This window comes from Helicoverpa armigera, chromosome 23 (assembly GCF_030705265.1).
Source record: "Helicoverpa armigera isolate CAAS_96S chromosome 23, ASM3070526v1, whole genome shotgun sequence".
Taxonomy (NCBI): Eukaryota; Metazoa; Arthropoda; class Insecta; order Lepidoptera; family Noctuidae; genus Helicoverpa; species Helicoverpa armigera.
The window spans coordinates 2,873,877-2,894,439 of NC_087142.1; the positions used below are offsets into that span (position 1 = coordinate 2,873,877).

Consider the following 20,563-nt stretch of genomic DNA (forward strand, 5'->3'; position numbering starts at 1 on the left):
TTAAACCTTGCTGAGAGAAAACTCAATTGTATGTTCTGTTGTCTTCTATGACAACTTTTTGTAGAGTGATAGGTAAGTAAATGAAGAACAGTAGCTATTAACTACTTATGAACAATAAATATTGTAAGTACCATGTCTACTGAAAAAAGGAGCATAAAATATGACGATTATACGAAGTATGGTTATACTTATATTTTCGCAAAAGTGCAAAAATGTAATTAACTTTCCAACAGCATACACTACTGTTTCACAAAGCTAAGGGATCACAATCTTTGATAAACAACCGTTAATGGACAGAGTGCTTGTACAAAAAGTGTTCGTATCGCAAACGATTTTCCTCCAAGAGGTGGCATGTCTTCAGTACGGCTTCAGCTGTAGCGCTGAGCGGTTGTGCCGAAGAACGGGGCGATTTTGTCCCTCAAACTTTTGAATGCAACACACGCGACGGTATTTTTCTCAATAAAAATTCGTTCCAAAGTGATTTTTGACTGTGAATGCATTAAAAAATAATCAGTGATTAGTGATCGAATTGTGTTTTGTTTTTTTTTTCAATGAAATAGTGATGAAAGAAAAATATTTGTTTTATAATGAATCCCGGAACATCGTTTCGGGGTATCCCAGTTAAGGTAAATGCTAGTTTTTATTGGTATTTTTTTAGTTATAGGTAAATTAAATGTCATGTTTGATGCTATCAACAATGTCATCATTTTATCTACATATAGTAGCAAACGAATATAGCTGACATAATTAATTGAAAATTATAGCAAGTCGGTTTTGGTAAAGTTTTTGAGTTTGAAAATTAAATGACAACATTATTTTTCGTAATAAAAGTTACTTTAAAAAATGAAAGTCTACGTCAGCAACGCATGCAGTAAAAAATGAAGAAATTATAGCAATGATGGACAAAAATACTTTTTGTCTGCACTTGGATTAGATTTGAACAATTTACTTCAGAAAAATAAGAAAAAGGCATTCATTAAAATATGAGATTCCACATTAGGTCATTTTCTTTTTTGACTAAGACTTGGGCTTGATTAGCAAAATTGTAAGCATTAAAATTAAAAGAATATTCTCCGGTGTGTGAAAACTGCAGACAGATCTATTAAAAGCTACGCAGTATTCTAGACACACCCTGTTCGCGTATTATTTCTATTTACACTCACACTGCGATGAATGCTTCGTTTTAACGGGTTAGGTAAATATTGTGACGATTACTTCAAGATGGAAATAAATTAAAATCAGACAGTATACTTTCTTTGTCTGAATATAGGAGAAAAGGAACTTTTTACTATCCAGGACAAATGTAAAACGTATCAAGTACTTGTGTATCCATGTATATTAGCATACGAACTACGTATTGCATTTTAAATTTGAATCATCTAAGTCAGATTTTCAGCGCCCAACATACACGAGAATCTATTCATTCAAAAATTAACTTTCATTGTAAGATTTATATCTAAAAACATTCATATTTTTATCAACGATTCCCATAAGAGATCATATCTATCTCCCGAATGTACTATTTGCATTCAACGACGTGGGTTTTGTCAATAAGAGAAGACTTCTAGAAATTCATCCCTAGGGGAGTCGAACGGCGAATTGAATTTAGTATGCGAACGAAGTCACAGTAACAGCTAGTCGCTTTATATGTTCGCATGTCAGTACATGTTTTGCTTATGTTTTTAGGGGACTTATAGAGGCAAGATTTTAAGTCTAACATAACGGTTGGAATTATGTATACTTATGTACTTATATTGATATGTATACAATGAAATGCCTGTGTCTTTTAGTTAGGGGAATTATGGGCTAGGTATTATATCATAACCATAATAAGTCGGTATAAAGTAGGGTTAGTTATTTATGTACTTATGTATACTGCTACCAAAGAAGAGTTTGGACAATTATGACGCCGGTATTTTGTATGTCCATTACCATAAACATCATTATATTATTATTCAATTGTTCAAGTTATTATTTTTTTTGTCTAGGTCTCTTGTTAGGAAATCAGATAAAACCAAATGATCTGAAGTAAAAAGCATCAAATACAGTGATTTTCAAATATAGGTTTAGACTAACTGCAATTTTCGAAATCTGCCGCATGTGTCATCACTAAATAAACTCGGTGGTAGTTCTGCAGACCTAAGAGAGATATGTTGGGGGTGCATAGGGCGGTAAGTTCTGTATTTCATAAAGTTTTGACCAATGAAAATCATATGATAAAGGTACGAAAGTAGAATAAAACCCCCAGCACTGACGAAATCAGTATAAATCTGCGTAACCGCCTGAGAAAACAGGCGCAATGATACAAGATGTTTGTTTGTTACCTAAATACATGCGATCGGGACCACTGAGCTGATATTCACAAATGATTAGCGATGTATTGGTAATTAAGGCCATGTAAGACGTATACGACATTATTCTGTTACAACGAGTCTGTGTAGAGAAAGTTGTGAAAGACTAAGTTGATTAGCTCGATGTGTAGGAAGTGGATGATATGCGTAGGAAGTTCCTACATAATCAGTAGAGAGCCAACTGGCTAATTACTTATATAACTTAAGTTACTAATATAGCAGCTGTACGGGACGATCGACCATATGGTTTTGTCAGTCTGAGGGGTATTGGAATATGACCGCAAACAGGCATCATAGACAGAATAAAAAGAAAACTAATTTGAACGTTTCTTGACGTTTCTCAAGCACTCTCTCACCGGCTCTGCGTGAGACACATTTTCTGTTTTAATTTCTTTGTTTATTTTTAGTCATTAAATCAGTTATTTGAAGTATCTAATACTTTATTTCATTTCAATAAGGGGTGGCCATCTTCGTCATGAGGAGTTGTTAAGTGTTTAGGAATGCACGTTAAATAAGTGGATCCTGCCTGTCATTTGAAATCCTTGGCAGTCATTATGGATAGTCGAAGCCAGAAATTTTGACAACCAGTCTTACCAAAGGGTGTCGCATTACCTAGGTAACTGGATACAAAATTATAGTATAATTTGTTTTTTTTTTTGGTTGATAGTATATTGTAACTAAAATCAGTACCTATAATATTATTTTTCAGTAGCTTCTTATTGTCTGGCCAGTCTAACGCTACCAGATACAAAGCAATTCATTTGGAAGTCTTACAAAAAATGGTAACGAAGTCAATTTATTCTTAACTGCCAACCCTTAACCTTTGAGGGTGAAAACCATCCTACGCAGTTAACACGTTATGGAGATGAATTTCCAATACAATAATGAAAGTATCGAGTTTGTATTATACGATAAATAAAGGAAGTGTTTTCGAAGTGTTGTATTTGTTACACACATAAAAGTACCCATATTTTTAAAGACAGTAAATAAGTTTAAATAATAATTACTTCATCACTAGGACTAGGTATGCGTAACTATAAAAGCGTTTAAGCATATGAGTTTTTTTTATATGTAACCTACAATTACCTACCATTGTCTGAAAAGTTAGTAAAATACATTTATATTATTAGTATTTTCCTAACTTTTCAATGACGTGACTAAAAATGTCTAAGCGATGACTAATTCTAGCAGTGAACTCACGATGAGTAAAATTCTATGAATACATATTTGCAGGTTTACGTAATTATGTATCTTTAGCCAGTATGTTATTAGATATCAGTTTTGATTTATCATTCGTCTTATGTCTGACAGTTACAAGTTGTGAGAAGCTGGAAAATCTTACAACAGGAAGCCTGGTTAAGTACACTGGTAAATATTATATACTCAGCTGCTTACTTACTAGCTTGAGGTTTTTACTAATATCTTACATCATTTCATTAAACACAAGTTTAACTTACTGTCTATTTCACCTCCTGAACCCAAGTTACCTTGGCAACTCTTGGTTATACTGGTTACGTGGCTTTTCGTAAAAACTTTTTAGAAGTCATTCCGACCAGTAGCTTTACCATTAGGCTTCGATATACGAAAAACAATTCAATAATATGAAACTCATTTGAACATTACACTTAACGAATGCTTTCTTTGTCGTCTAATTAAAACAACTTCTCTATAGAAAAGTATTTAGCACAAAAAGTTTAAAGAAAACTAGAACACGGTAACTACTTCATTATAAAAGAAACTTAAGAAATCTTTTTAATTTTCATCAACTGCTTACAATTAAAAGTTCTCACAATACAATATCTTGGTGCTAATATAAAATGAGAGAAAAAGCAAAAGTATTCTGGTTTTAATTTTTATAATAATTGAGACCAGAATACTTTTATTAATATGTGTACTTACTTACTAAAGTTTTTACTATCTTCAAATATTCGTTCAGTATTCCGAATAATTTGACCAAATACTTACAAAATGCTATTCACAAATGAAAGTTCATTCCACAGTCCGTCTCGACTTTCTACGGGTGGAAATGAAAATAGTTTTAAACATTTCCAATGAACAATTAATCTATTGTTTTGAACCGTATGAAGATCCGTACAGTAGTTGTTAGTAAACAGCGAACATATGGGTAGACAGAGAGCGACTATAGTTTGTGTCATGGGAAAAATCTTCGTCGATGTCATGTAAAATCGAATACATGGTATAGAATATAAAAATAGTCGACTCCGTTTTAACTCTGCATTGCATAAAAACTATTTCACACTGCAAACTAGCATCCTCTAATAACTTTCCCAGACTTTTTATTACGTTCCACTGAAAAAGGCACCTGCAGTATTATTTTCTCAGAATCCATGTAGTTTCGAAACCAATATCTGTCATTACAAACTGCAAACCAAAACCGGTTGAAATTGCGTGCGGATGAAGAATGGTGTTAAGCGAGACGTCACAAGCCAGACGTGGAGTCGGCAAAAATAAAAAGTGTATCCGTTCACGCCAACGTTTCATTCTTTGCCACTAATTGGAATTGCTTTGCGGTTTCTGACGGCGGCGAATTTACTGTTCGCCCTATCTTCATACCGTTTGCCATATGGGACTTTGGTTGGCTGTGGTTTTGACGTTTTCGTTTCCAGTTTTCTGTCGGTTTTCTAATTATTTTGTCCCTTTATGGGGTTATTTTTAGAGGTAATGTGCCGAACAGGAAACTTTACAGAATCGATACTTATATTATAAGGAGAGTTTCTTTGCTTGAACGGGGTAATCTAAGGAACTAGGCAATGGTTTGATTTGAAAAAATCTTTCAGTGTAATGCGGATGAAACCGCTGGCATATGCTAGTAATATCATACAGAGTAAAAATAATTACAAAAGATTTTATAAACTTTCAAAGTAAATTTAGGTGAACCGGAACAGAAGAAAATGGACAGATTAATTAATATTGATTCTGGAAAGGTTATAGGTACCGTTACCGTTTATCTTTACAACAGCCCTTTCTCCAATACACCCAAAATATAAGTACCGATAGAATACAATTCTTTTTTATTTCTCAACCAGCGTGGAAGCACGCCAACACTTCATTCTTTTTCACTAATTGGAATTGCTTTACGTCTCCGTCAGCCCCAACTTTTAAATTGAATTCTTTTTTCAAACGTTATTATAATTTAGCTGATGTTTTATTTGATACGGGTTGCATAAACCCATTCAGGGACCCCGTATATGCTATTAGTAAAATGAAAACATAAATTTTGTTAAGTGAAGTTCGTCGCGCAAAAAATCCAAAAATGTGTTTACAATACATACATTATAGGGACTTGCTTATGAGGTACCAGGTGGTACATTTTGTTAATTGGAAATTCAAATTTCATAGTCCCTCTTGTACACATTTCTTGTATCCGCCAATACATTATTTAGTTGAAAACCTTAATTACTTGGAAGTGGGAAGAGCTTTACTAAAATACAACTTTTTTGCATGAATACTATAACATGCTAATGTGCTTATAAGTCTTTTAGTCAATTTGGGTTTGACCAGCAGAAAGGTCGACCCGACATTTAAAAATGTCAGGAACAAATTTCTACCTACGTGACGTATTTACAAAATCCCCCCTCTTAACATAATATTTGTACATTTCTTTAATATTTCAGGATAATTCAATCTTAGCTTCAGGACCGAAAGAAACTCAACAAAATACAAACATGGCGAAAAGTACATTCTTATTTCCAATACTACATCAGATAGGTACGCAAGATAAACTGTCATAGAACATTTGTTCCACTACTCTCAACGCTGGATGAAAAGTAGAAAATGGTTCTGGGATAAATTCCAGAGGGTTTGCGGTCGAAACTTTGTATGTATCTGTTGTTAGCTTCAAGCCTAATATTTTGTCGGAGTATGTAGATTTTGCGGTAAATCCGAACTACTATTCTGTCGAATTTCGTCGTACCGTTAAAGTTTCATACCGTTGGATGGGTTGGAATGGTGTAATTATAAATTCTGTTAGTGTTCGCATACCTATTATGAGATGTGGTTTTCTGTCAGAAACAAACGAAAATGATCCTTTTTTGTAATCCGTCTGTCACTTTTGGGGAACTATCTCACAACTGGATAAAAATCTATCTCCACCTCCAAGGTTCCACTTATCTCTTTGTCAAAAAGACATTCTAGTGTGAAAGTACAAAGTAAAATTTAGTATTAACAATAATACTATAAGTAAAGATTGTCAATATAACTTATTTTTGATAACCAATTTTAAATTCAGGGTGCGTAACAACGATACACTGGGGGAATCGAGAGACAGTCATGAATTCCATTGCAAAAAAAAATGCCTTTATCTATCTGCAGTACAAAAATATCTTCCTTCCTCAATCCACTCGCATTACGTGAAAGGAATGGTAACCAACATGAAATTTGAAGCTTGTTACGCAGAAAATGCTTTGCCTGCTGACTCATATAAACGACAATTTCAAATTTTCGCTTGAATAAAGGAATTTTATACCGGTGTCAAGTTTGGTCTTGCTGTAAACGAATGTGGGGTTACCAACTTAAAAAACATGATAACAATTCACACTGATGATATGTAACTAAAGTATATTCAAAATCAATAGAGCGCCTATTTCAAGTACTGATTTAAAGTCAAGCATCAATGCTACATATAAAATAGTATAACTTGACATCAACGACCAAATGAACGCATTGACCCGAATATTCATCAATAGGTCAGTAAATACCAGACTACATGATTTTAGACCAAAATACACGTCGAAACAAATCCTGTACAAATCCTAGTTGCAAATAGATGTGTCAACGGCTCCTGTCATCCATGTCGTAGGATTAGATTTGTTCGTCGTCCCCATTCGGGCACAGAATTTGTAAGGCAAAAGAAAACGAAAGTATTTCGGATAACTTACCGATGTGGCTCCAAGGACATTTTTCTTTATTTCCTTTTTTCTTTTGGCGATAATCTCTTGTGGGTTTTGGGGCACTTTTCTTGTTTCCGCAAAGGTTTCTCGAGTTGAGGCCGTATCTATAGTTTGCTTTCTTTTTTGTATCCTTGTAGGAAGCTATGCTTTGTACATTATATGTATACTCAATTGTACGTGTTATATCTGTAAAAAAATTATGCGCAATAAAGGATGGGCCTTTCATCCTCCTGACCTTATACCAATTTTATTTAGGGTCGGCGCAGCATGTTTCCTTCTACCATACTCTCTCAACTGCTTGACCTTTCTACCTCTAATATTATAAATGCGAAAGTGAATTTATTTATATGTTTTCCCGCCAACCGGCAAAATCGATTAGCCCTGGATTAGACGGAGATAGGCTACAGTTTATGCGGGTACTTAACGTGTTCCCATATGAAGAAGGCAAAGTCGCGGTCAAAATCTAGCACAAAATATTCTCTACAAAAGAGTGTTTTTTCTAGATACAAATTGATAATTTTCATCTTATATAAAAACCAGATTTCTTTTTCATTTTGGTAAGGTTCCTCTCAAACTTGATTTAGATAATGATCTCATTCTGAAGGTATTAAATAAAGCGATTCTGTTTGATGTCCCGTCTTATTGATGAGAGGAAAAATGTTCCGCATTTTATGAATATCGGAAATTGTGGAAATATTTTCAAAAGGCGATTATTGAAAAATTATTTGAACATTTATATGTTTCAAAGAAAAAAATGCTCAGTAAAAAAATACTTGAAAATGTAACTACCGCATTGCGTACACATTCATATTTTTGCAAAATAATGTAGAAAGTAAGTATGTTTCGCGCGCGTCACTCGCAAAATGCATGTGCAACTGAAATATGTTTCGGGAAAAAAGTATGCGTCTACAAAGACCGAAATATTTTACTCCAGTTCATATTTCTGTTTGTGGCATAAAACCTATTTTTATTGTTTTCACGTTGAATTTTATTCTGGTTGAAGAGTATGCATAGGTGTGAACATGGATATAAAATAACAGGTACATACCTATGTTTGGTTTAACCTGGAGAAATAACATGTTTGTATTGACATACAATGCGATATACAAAATGCTAAACTATGCGTCAAATAAAAATATCATTAGGACAGTCACTCCATTTCTGTCTCAAATCTATTTACCGAAGATTAACAGCATAAACAAAAGCTTAACTCTCAACTGCAGCGGGCACAAAACACCGCAGCATAAAAACGATTTTGAAACTGGAATCGAATTTCCCGAGTGTCGCTAGATTGAATTGTTACAGCTATATCTTGCAGACACGGGGTAACTAGAGCCCCGACACTCGCGACATTTCCGTGTGAAACTACTTGATAAAGTCGCCACACTTGAAATGTTACCGGGACAATTTCCTGGATGTGAACCTTTGCGGTTTGTGCTTGTATTTTATGCGCCCAAAAATATACCAAAGCATTGTGCATTTGAAAACTGTTTTGAAATTAGAATATGTTTTATGATGATGACATAACATGTTGGTACAGGGCTTTTTCGTAAAGTTTTTGACTAGGAAGATGAAACAATTAAACAAATGAAAGCAGAAGATAAACCTAATAATGACCAGCAGAGAAAACTAGAGTCCAGATAACAAAATAATTATATAATAATATATTCAGGGTGTATTTGCCGGATCTATCTACTTACATACCTACCTACAAAACATAGGTTTCTACTTTTTGCCCTAATTTTCGCCAGTAGAAATATTAACCTTAATAACAGGGCTCTTAAATTCTGAAAGAATTTATCAAATCAGATTAGTAATTCCTGAGAATACCACCAAACAACAGAACATCACAAATAGTATAAGTAAAAAAATATCCCGCGCCAGTACAAAGACCTAAGTCTGTCAAAAATGAAAAGGCCTTTCTTTTATATACTTATTCGCACCTCTTCGTTCGAAGCCAGTTATAAAATCATCGGCACGTTTGCAAGCACTATTACGAACTGCGCTCACTAAACCCGACACCTCATTACCGTTCGTCACAAAGCCGAAGAAAGGCACTTCTAGCCACCTGGGATCCTGTGCTGTGGTAAATATGTTTTCTAGATAGCCTAGACTTTACCTTTTTTACATGCCTTTTTCATAGTAACACATAATCGTATAGATTATTTCTTATTCTGTGTCTTTTGGTGGTTCTCCTATAAGATGTGTGAGATAGTGAACGTTATGGGGAGCTATAAATATTTTTCTAAAAGGATTAATGTTTAGATACACCATCGGTGTATTGATCTTTAACCGTACAATTTGTAAGAGTAACGTTAGAGTGCGTGGCCATAAAATTCGTCATTCATTTTATGTCGATAACTCTTAGTGCCTCAAAAAGCTTATCTCATTCGGCACAAGAGGGTTAAAATTAACCTTTATCCACTCAATAAACCACAAGAATTATGCAAAAAAAAACTTTTCATAGACACTTTACAAAGAAAGAGGTCTTGAGCTCAAAAATAGTGTTTCAGAGACGGGCAAAAAAAGACTATTAGGCAAAGATAATTTTTTGCTACACAAACATTTATTGTAACCGAAAATTTCTTCTAAACCACCAAAAACACTTGAAAGGGAACATTAACCCAGATACCGGTACCATTATCTCGAATTCGAGTATTATTATTACAAACGCGAATAATTATTTTAGAAATAACATTAATGACTTACTATTTGTTATATCTGTTTAAACATTTACTTGACTACTAATAAATGGATTATAATATATTATCTGAGCAAAGCTCGGGGTATCAATTTAATATTCACAAAGAAAATCATAACAGAATTATTTTAAAGACCTATCTTTAAAATTAAACCGTAACACATGTCTAATTCTGGCCTGTATTTTTTTGGTTTGAACTACAATAACATTTATGTATATCAATAACTAAATAAGTTAACTGTTTTGGGTACCTATTGAAAACCGTTTTTTTAATATAAAATTGCTTCTAACATAAGCAGCATTTGAACCTCTAATATTTGAAATAAAGAAACATAAACAACTACCTCAGAAAATGTACATAATGAAAAAGCTCTTGTAAATAAGGCTATGTACACAAGTACTGTCATTATGTATCCATTTACACTTAAGTAGGTTATCTTGTAACTTTTACATTATGGGCCTTTATATTTCACCTGAGCGCGGTAGCTCGTAAAAAATATACAAACTTTACTAGACACTTAAATAAAACCTTTGGCCTGGACCTTGGCATAGTTTTTATGTACATAGTAAGATTTTTAAAACGTGTTTTTAAAGTTTATGGACTACGGAAAAGTATGAAGCGAATCTCTCATCTTTTCTTTGTTTTAGGGTCAGAAAAATTACTACATCTTGATAATATTATAAACGCGCAATTTACTTGTTACTCTTTCACTGAAAAACTACCAACCCATGGTCTTGCTAAGCCCTTCGTGGCCCAGGGCCCCAGTAATACTTTCGCACTAGGGAATTTGATCCGCCACTTCTTCTTTCCAGCAAAAACGCATAGGAAGTGGTGAAGTGTGGGCATTTAGGGGGCCATCTTTTGTAAATTTCTGACGTTCAAAAAGAGCTGTTTTGCAGCCAAGTTTGAATAAACCATTTTTGACTTTTATTACGAACAGTCCCACAGTATCTAAGGACCTTGACTCAAATTCTGATGAAATCTCATAGAAGCCCGCTTGGAACACGAACGAACCGTTGACACGCGCTAGTCGTTGCTAGACGGATGGGCGGCAGGCTACACATCACTCTCCGTCCACAATTCAAGCAATGCACCTCTGTTATATTGATTTGTTAATGTAGTTGCACTTCATTGAGATAGCAGTAACTAGTTATTTTCTACACGTCGAGTGTAAAGGTTGGTTAGTTCATTAAGGACACTCTCGTTGTACGGACAATAAAATTGACAGAACAACATTGAAAATCCTGTCTGCAGTCACCGTTCCGCGCACGCAACCCTGCTACCTACTATCCGCTCCCTGCGTGGACCATGGGAGTGCCACTAACGAGCTACTCAGACAATATTAACACCTACATCTTCCCTATTCGTGTATTAACTTCGTAACAAAAGTCTAAATTGTTCCAAAACAATAATAATTCGCATCAAAAAGTTAAGAAACTTAATCATGCGCAAAGAAATTTTAATGCTTCGTTATAAGCAACTTTGAAGGCTGTATTGTAACAGAAATTGATGGATTGAGACTCTCAAAAGCCGATGTTTGTATGTCAGTCATTGTTACAGATAATGTATGAAAACGAAGTTTCTCTTTGTACTTTACGATGATGTAGCGTGTGGGAGAGGATAAAAAGGAAAGCTATGTATGCTGTGGCTTACCTAAGTGATTACTGTGTACTTTAACTCTTTGAAATAAGGTATTCAAAAACCTAAACCGTAAATATTGTTAGTTCTTTTGCCTGTTCCACTTTCAAGTGAAACGATAGTCATGAATAACTTATTCCGTTAATTAATGCTATTTTTACTTCAGTCAGCTAATTACGATAAAATTAAGATGAATCTGATCCAGAATTATTATTCTCATGTGTGATCCTCGAGAGATTTGAGGTTAATTTTGCTTAATTATGTAGCCAAAAATAACTTGCAAATAACAAAATCTCTATGTGTATGTTATTTGAGTTAACCCTGGAAAGATAATCTGCGTAAAATTTACGCATGTGTTTTTTTTAAATTGCTATTTCTTTATAACTAGCGCGAATTCATAGCTGTGCGTTTATGACTTTTCATTCGTCGCTGGGAGTAACCGTATGGTGTACTTGTCAATAAGGTAAGTGCCACCAAGTTTGAAATATAACGACCGCGTGAGTCAAAATTACGCATGATTATCTTTATCGTGATTTCGACGCCCCTACTTTGCAGAGATATTTGCGAGATTATATCTCTAATTTATTACCAAATGAAGTGCCTGAAACACCCGAAGACAATGATTGTGAGCCAGTAGCGAAAAAACGAATTTATTGTTCCTATATCCTTCTAAAAAAGGCGAAAAGCAAATGCGTCCTGCAAAAAATGTATGGGAAAGTGATATGTCGTGAGCATAACGTTGATATGTGTCAAAGCTGTTTGTAACTTACTTTTATACAAATTTATGTTCCTATATTATAAGATGAGCTAATTGTTGATATTTTCCTAAAAAAACAGATTGATTATTATAATAATAAATTATTTATCACTTGAAAGAGTAAGTGTTATATAATTTCATTGATTTATAGAAGACGTTTAGATTTTTGTTGCTTTTTTTAATATAAATAAATAAGTAATAAAAATATCTGCAGTTTTAATTATTAGAATATATGTGTATATATAATAAAATATAATTTATTGAAATAAACTAATAAACCTAGAGCTACAGCTAATTGAATTACATGCGTCAATTTTACGCATGATTATCTTTTCCGTAGTACAAAATATGTTTATCTTTCTAGGGTTAAAAAAACTGGTGCGTTGATTTTTATTACCTATTAAGGAAGTCAAAGTCAAAGTCTTGTCTAGGCTAGTTATAGCACTTTTTTACGTCAAACTTACAAATACGATGAAATAAAAGAGGCATAATTATTATACTTTACAGTTTGGATTAAGTTGAAAACAAATAATTTAAAATATTAAGATAAGAAAAATCTATCTATCTGTTGACCTACTTCTTAAAGTTCAATGAAAGATACAAGAAACAAATTGAAAAAAAAAAATGCACTTATTGAAGTCCTATGTGTATTCTTCTAGACATTAATTGCTTCTGAAATAAAGAACCATCTATAAATTATTACCATGCTGTCATGGGAAATACTTAATGGGTATCCATAATTACCTCGTCCGAACATATTTTTCGCAAAAAATAGGTCGTCCTGTGTTCCCTGGGGTCATATAGGAGGAAAATCCATTAGTATTATACAATATCGATATGACGTCAGCGAGATCTCCCATGGGCATTGTCGGGGGTAAAAGATGTTATAATTACCTCTCTGTAAGTATTTGTAAGGTATCCTTTAACAGCTGCTCCCAATATTTTATCTATCTGTTGATTTTATTACTAGAGATAGAATTCGGTCATTAGTCAGATAAGTCTCTATGTGTAAAACAAAAAGGGGCAAACTGGACTGATCAGCAGGATATCGTTTGCTACTAATATGGTAATTTACATTACAATTAGGTACTTAGACCAATATTGCAAAGCTGCAGAATTAGTTTTTTGCTTCAACGCGTTAATTTCATTAACTACTGAACGCAATTGAAAACATGCTTCTGTATGCACCTACTTAGCCTATTTATCGAGTATTTTTTATCCGGGTGAGCCGGCGGAAGCTAGTCAATAATATTACAGAACGTTTTTAGTTGACAGCTGCTGTAATTGAAATACCGAATTGAGTATTTTTTCCGTCTTTAGTTGTAATTTTTTTATAAATCATCATCACCCGAATCTTTTCCCAAGTATGTTGGGGCCGGCTTTAATTTTGTTATACATATATCATCAAAATTATTTTTCATGTGTTGTATTATATGCAGGTATTCAAGACGGAAAATTCAACGAAAAACAAATCAATTCTTTGTTCAATTTACGCACGTCTTCTTTACTGTGCAATACTTTTTAGGACAACAATGGACCATTTTTATGATCTTCTGGTAATTTGTATTCGAGTTACAAGAATAAAAAAAACATAAACTTCAAAACGACTTGCTATCACGGAGATATTGTTGACTATAACAATAATACTTACTTCTGAAATGTTTTTTAAAAGACTAGAAAGATGATGTGATTACTGAGAAAGGGCTTGAACTCCAATAAAAAATTAAAAATATATTTTGCGTAAGGTCAAAAATCAATAATATGATTTCAAGATAAGGTTGATGGGCTCTTTATAACGCGCCATTTAACCTCCTTTCGGTTTTACGGGTGCATTTGTAAAACCTTGTTATGAATTAATGAAAACAATACATAGAATAAAATTGTAACAAACTAGCTGATCCCGCGAACTTCGTATCGTTTTAACCTTCCCTGCACCTCTACAAACATTTAAAACAAAAAAAAAAAATCGATCTAGCCGTTCTCGAGTTTTAGTCAGAAAGAACAACTATTCATTTTTATATACAAGATTAAATATTTTGATGTAAGTATAAATTGATGTAGGTACTATTTTCACATTCGGCAACGTTCGGCTGTTTTCGGCAAATTCACGAAGGCAAACCTAGTTACTGACTGTAATGAAATTAGCGGCAATTTGTTAAACTTCTTCTTAAAAGGTGTATTTCTTTGTACTTTTTTATTGAGTTGTTGTAATTTAGACCTATTTTCAAGAGCTTTTTACAATTAGATTCTAGCGATAGCCTTCTTATTTTCCTTCCAAAATCTGAATAAGCAATATGAAAAATCCAATACATAATTGGGAATATACTTTTTGACAGTTAAATGATAGGCAAATGGTGACAAAGGCTATATGTTATCCGGGTATATAAAGAAACTCCCCGGGAAGATAGCGAAACCGCGGGAAATAGCTAGTTTTAAATAAACACACCGCCAAGTTAATACAAACGATGAAAGGTAGCACTATGGATATTGCCAATATACAATGTTACTTATGAACGGTATCATATTTCTTGAAGCTCTCTGATGAGCATCTGGATATTTTAAACTCCATAACTGCGTGCAGTTTTAGAGTTCTTAAATTTAAGTAAATTTTCCGATGTTTACCTATCCTAATTTTTTAAAACATTTAAGCAAATTATGGTTTAAACTTGTCAACCAGCAGTTTCACAGTATTAGTCTATTCTTTTTTAAAATTATCGTTCAATAAATTTATTTATTTTAAACTTTTGAACAAAAAAAAATAGGAGGTCTTTCAATGTTCTTCAATATTAAGTTACAGAGGTATGTATATTGGATATTTTAATTTTGAACAGACGTCTTATAAGTACAGCTTACAATTAAACCCACTTCAAATTAATTGATACTCGAACATTACACTCATACGCAAGCGATAATAACTTATAATATGTATACTAGGGTGTCCCAAGACATAAGGGGGAATTTTTTTTTCTCGAATTAAAGTACGCATACCCTCTAATTTTTTTCGTTTTGACCTCATTATCTCCTATAATAAATGTTATCTCGATCAGACAGTGGCAACCCGTGCCGACTTAATGCCAAAGTTTTCACATGAAAATTTGTACTGACTTACTATGGAGAAATTTAGATCTTAATTATTATTACTAAAAATAAACCTCGAATACGTCCAAATAATGTTTTATCTTCTCATATACATTGAAAAATAATTTCATTGTTAAAATTTTCATTTTAAAGTAGTTTTTTTTTACAGTCAGGATACATTTTCCGGTGTTCTAGGACGGTACCTAAAAATAATTGTTTTTGTTCCTCATCTACTGTTATTAATCAATAAAAGTCTTGCATGAACTTTACCGATCTTTCGGCCACATCGTTCACTAACTCTCAGTGCTGAAACTTTGGCTTTTTGATACGAAGCATTATTTGACTAGAAGGTAGGACACATTCATGTAGAAAACTGTCATTAATTTTAAGGCGATCGATCAAAGAACTCGTTTTTTACTGAAATGAAGTTAGAGATGATTTTGTCATACAACGTAGCGTTAAGATCTTCTTTTGAAAAAAAAACAATAACCAAAGACAAAATAACCCCTGAAAAACGATACATCCAATCGTTTTTCAAGAGTTATTTCCTCTTTGCTCCTCTGAGGTGCGTGCTTTCTGTAACTCGCGCTAACTGTAGGCCGGCTGCTCTGGCTGGCTGTCATTTAACATTTTGGACAGTCGTTTCGGGTAGTCAGAAGCCAATAAGTCTGACACTAGTCTTATCAAAGGGTATTGGGTTGCTGGGTAACTGGGTTGAGAAGTCAGATAGGCAGTCGCTCCTTGTAAAACTCTAGTACTCAGCTGAATCCGGCAAGACTGGAAGCCGACCCCAACATAGTGGGAAAAGGCTCGGGACATGATGATTTATTCTTATTAATCAAAATCAAACAAATTATATAAGTAAGTTGCTGAAAAAGTCGTGATGGCGTTGCTTAAAAACGTCTTGTGTCTTTTGTCCCTCCAAACTTAATACAAGGTGACGAGTTTCGTCACACAATTAGGCAAAGATTTTGTTGGAATACGCGCCTTTTCCCAGTAGATAATGCATTCGCGAATAGTAAGATTTACGTTTTCATTCACAATTAAATCAATTTCCCGAATAGCACTAAGTGCATAGTATACAACAAAGTCGCTTTTTCTGTCCCCGTGTCCCGTTCCCGTTGTAAGCTTACCTAATTCTTCAAAACTACGCAACCGATTTTCATGCGGTTTTCTCTAATAGATAGAGTGATTAAAGAGGAAGGTTTACATGTATAATAACAAACATTAAATAGCGGAGAAATACTGTTATTCCGTGCGAAGCCGGAGCGGGTTGCTAGTTGTACAATGAAGCTGCCAGAACTTGTCCATTAGACGGAAGTTTTGAGCCCGTCATTTGATGCTTTAGATCCCCTAATTGAAAATATACCCTTTTTATAACTGCGTAAGTCTAGTGACATGTTGGCTGTTTGAAAACAATGATTCGATCACTAAATAACAAGAAATCACAAGCACATCGACGAGTTAGATCGCGTTAGTCTTAGAGAGCAAGTATGACATACATACAAATGTAAGTCGGCACGGGTTACCGTGGTCCTACCATCATAAAATTTTATTTATAATAGTTTTGGACCAAAAGGAAAAAAATAGGAGGGTATGCGTTAAAAAAAAATGATTTTGATTTTTTTGGGACACCCTAATGTATACTTTGCTACACAATTTCAATCTAACGCACAATGTATGTAAGCAAACAAGCAGATTTTCATATTTTTAATTGACTTCCTAAAAAGGAGGGAATTCTCATTTCGTCTTAATATTAAATGTTTTTTTTGATATACTTACCTTTTATCATTTAAACACTACATTAAGTAATTAAAAGAAAATGTTTAACTCCGCACGTAATTATTTTTATATGTATTTGTAAACTACTATAGGTATTTGTATAATTCATTAACGATTTACTCCGATATAGCTCCAAATACCAATAGATTCAATGAAAGCGTATTAGGTCTGTGTTTACTTCTTATCTAAACCAATGATAGTGTGACGATAGACTGTAAGCTTCGAATCCTCTCATTTCATACATGGCAAGTTGCCAATTCCACGTTCTTACTAACAAAACCTAAATATCTGAACATTGCCTATTATTACTCCATTTACTTCTCTACAATAGTTGGCTAAATTGACGTGACGTTGCTTATTTGTCACCGAACTATCCGCCATTGTGTGATGGCGTGATACGACACACCCTGTGTAACCTCACCCTGTAATGTGTAATGTTAGCACAGAATTAGGCTAGAGTTAGTTTATTGATATTGTTTTGATAATTTTCGAAATTGTGACGTCATTGGCGTTCTGAGGTGGGGTAGGAAGTTTTTTTTTATTGTAATCATTCATTTAATTTAATATACGTACTGGATTTATATGTCTCTAGATGGATTGACTTATAGCTGATCCTTGTATATTGTTTTACTTGATATTACCTACTTATATGGGGCTAATGCCAAAATGTTATCTCTAACTAGCTTCTGCCAGCGGCTTCACGAACAGCTACGAACTCTGCACGAACCCTGAATAAAAAGTATAGCTTATAGCCTTCCCCGATAAATGGGCTGAAAGAATTCTCAAATCGGACCAGTAGTTCCTGAGATTAGCGCGTTCTAGCAAACAAACAATCTCTTCAGCTTTATAATATTAGTACCTATAGATATTCAAATCAACAGACAGATATAAAATTGTATAATATTCAGGGGTGGCCTTTTTCTACTTAGAATTAAGTGGTGCCTAGGTAGGTACTATGGTGACACCAGACAATTAGACTAATGATTAATAGGTTGCTACTCAAGTTGTTTGATTAATCTCTATGTCGTTATTGTTTACAGCTTTTTAAATTATTATTTATTGAAGCTAGCAAAACTTCTGTTCTCTTGTCTTTACTTGTTCCTGTTCTAATTTTGGTGGTTCTTTCAAGAATGTAACACTGAAAAGTATAAGAATTGTATGATAACAATTCAATGTAAAATATTTTTCGTGACCTCTCATATTTTCTTTCAGTAAACGTAGGTACCTAATATTTTGCCAATTTTATTTTCGCCCTCATCGCTTGAAGTAATAAACTTGTGGTATAAAATTTATGATCGTTTTATATTCAATAAAAAAATTCAGCTTGTTTGCATAAAACTATTCACTCTTTTGCTAATAAACACTTATTGTATGCAAATGATTTATCGATAAAACCTTAGGTTTTATGGTCAGCTCTGGTACAGCTGTTCTAGCGTTTTAATAAATTCTATGCTGCTAACATGTTACTTCGTCGTAAAAAAGGCCAGACACTTGGCTTGTAAACCTTAAAATTGCTGATTTAGGTCAAAGTATTCAACCCTTATGTATGCAAAAAAAAATGGATCTTGCCAAGGGGCGGTAACTCGGGTCTTGATATTAGTTGAGATACCTACTCATAGCTCGAGAGCCTCAATTTTATTAAAGTTAGGTCTCAACCCTAAGAAATATCTTCTTCATTTGTTTATTTATTTCATGCTTTTCTGTCACATTATTATGAGTATCATTTTTGCGCATGTCTCTAAGTAGACAAACTTGTCTTAATGTCCAACTTTTTTGTGATCAACAGTACCAGAACAAGTCTCATCCAACATGGAAAGAAAATACTTGATTCCATATTCTGTTATTTGCGATCACATCAACGAGTAGGTCAGAAAATGTAAAACCAGCGTTTTAGAATTCAGGATATCTAGCAACCATTGTCTATAATGAGTTTGCATACTAATGACTCGGGAAGACAAAATTTGTCTCCAAGCCGAGAGAGGCAACATTAGAATCTAATTACGTTACCACCTTAACTAGCTTTCATTAGTTTCAAGTTGGGAAGTTCGCATTAGTCAGCAAAAAGCCCCGATAAAGTCCAATGAACCGGTAAATCACAGTTCATAAAGTCAGCACTGTAGGTAAGCGATTGTGGGAACTTCTTAACTTTGAAACACCGAACTTAGGCATTAAGTACCTCGTGAACTAGTCAATATTTTATACTAAGTATGTGTTAAGAGGTAACGTACACTCACACTTAAAGAGACAAACGATTTGTAAGCGATTATATTCATATCTTAACTTTGAGAGTAACTTAATGTTAAGTGTTTCTCTGAGTTAGGTTGAAGAAGCTAAAAGTTTTATTTTATTACTAGGGTATTCGATAACAGCTTTTTGAATTATAATCATAAGTTTTGAACACCCAGTGTATCATTTTTATAAGACAAAATTAGGTAGGTACTTTGCCTTTCAGTATCGTCCATCCAAGAGTGTTACTGTTAATGTCGAGTGGTTTCAAACAATAAAAAAAATGTAAAAGCTCCATACTACAAAATCTTGCTTCATCTAAACCTTCGGAAGACATCTTTCATCATATCATCCGGAATGCGGTCTTGAACTTGCAATATTGTCAAGCACCCGAAACACATACCTACAGATCCGTCACTGTCAAAGTAGAGATGAAATTCCGATTATTACTCATCGAAAATTAATTACACGAGCATTATGTTGAAGTATGCTTCACTTCAAAGACGACTGCGACCTTCAGTTGGTGTGTATGCTAATATTAGCACAAGTCTGTCATCATTGTAGACTTCGTTTAACAAAGCGAAAATTACTCAGTCTACAGCACATTCTAAAGGTTTTGTGACCGTGATAATTATTATAATGACAATGTTACTGCTGTCACTGGGATGTTAAAAAGCGGCCACGTTGAAAATTGTTTTCAATCGTGTTCGTTTAGCTCATTTGCGGTTGTCTCCGAATGGCAGCATTGTCTTTCGAGTCTAAATGCTGTGCTATCGATTTTGAACATGAGACAATTGTTCGAATTTAAATAAGGAGTATTTTTTTACTGTACATAGTTTTAAACCATACGTACTCAACAAAAATGAAATAGCTGTAAACATACACCCGGATAAAAAAATACTGAAATAAATTAGAAATCAGACCAAATTGGAGTAGTTTCTGCAATCCCAACAAACTCTTTAGCTTTAAAATAAAAGTACATATTTAATTTCTTTGTAGATAAGATTAAATTGTAGTCTAGCAAAATTGTTCCAACTTTATTCAAACCGAGAAATTTCAATACTAAACAATCTCGCATAGTCACCCTTTTGATTAGTAAATTGCTGCTTTCTTTCCCTG

The 20,563-nt window shown here is 33.8% G+C and overlaps 1 protein-coding gene across 1 annotated transcript in view; it reads left to right on the top strand.

Moving 5' to 3' along the window:
- The first annotated feature begins 364 nt into the window (after window positions 1–364).
- Window positions 365–20,563, top strand: part of LOC110371401 (protein sidekick-1) — a 60,040-nt gene continuing 39,841 nt past the window's right edge. Inside the window, exon 1 of the mRNA XM_021327628.3 lies at window positions 365–626. The gene's annotated coding sequence lies outside the window, so the exon portion shown is untranslated. The remainder of the gene's footprint in view (window positions 627–20,563) is intronic.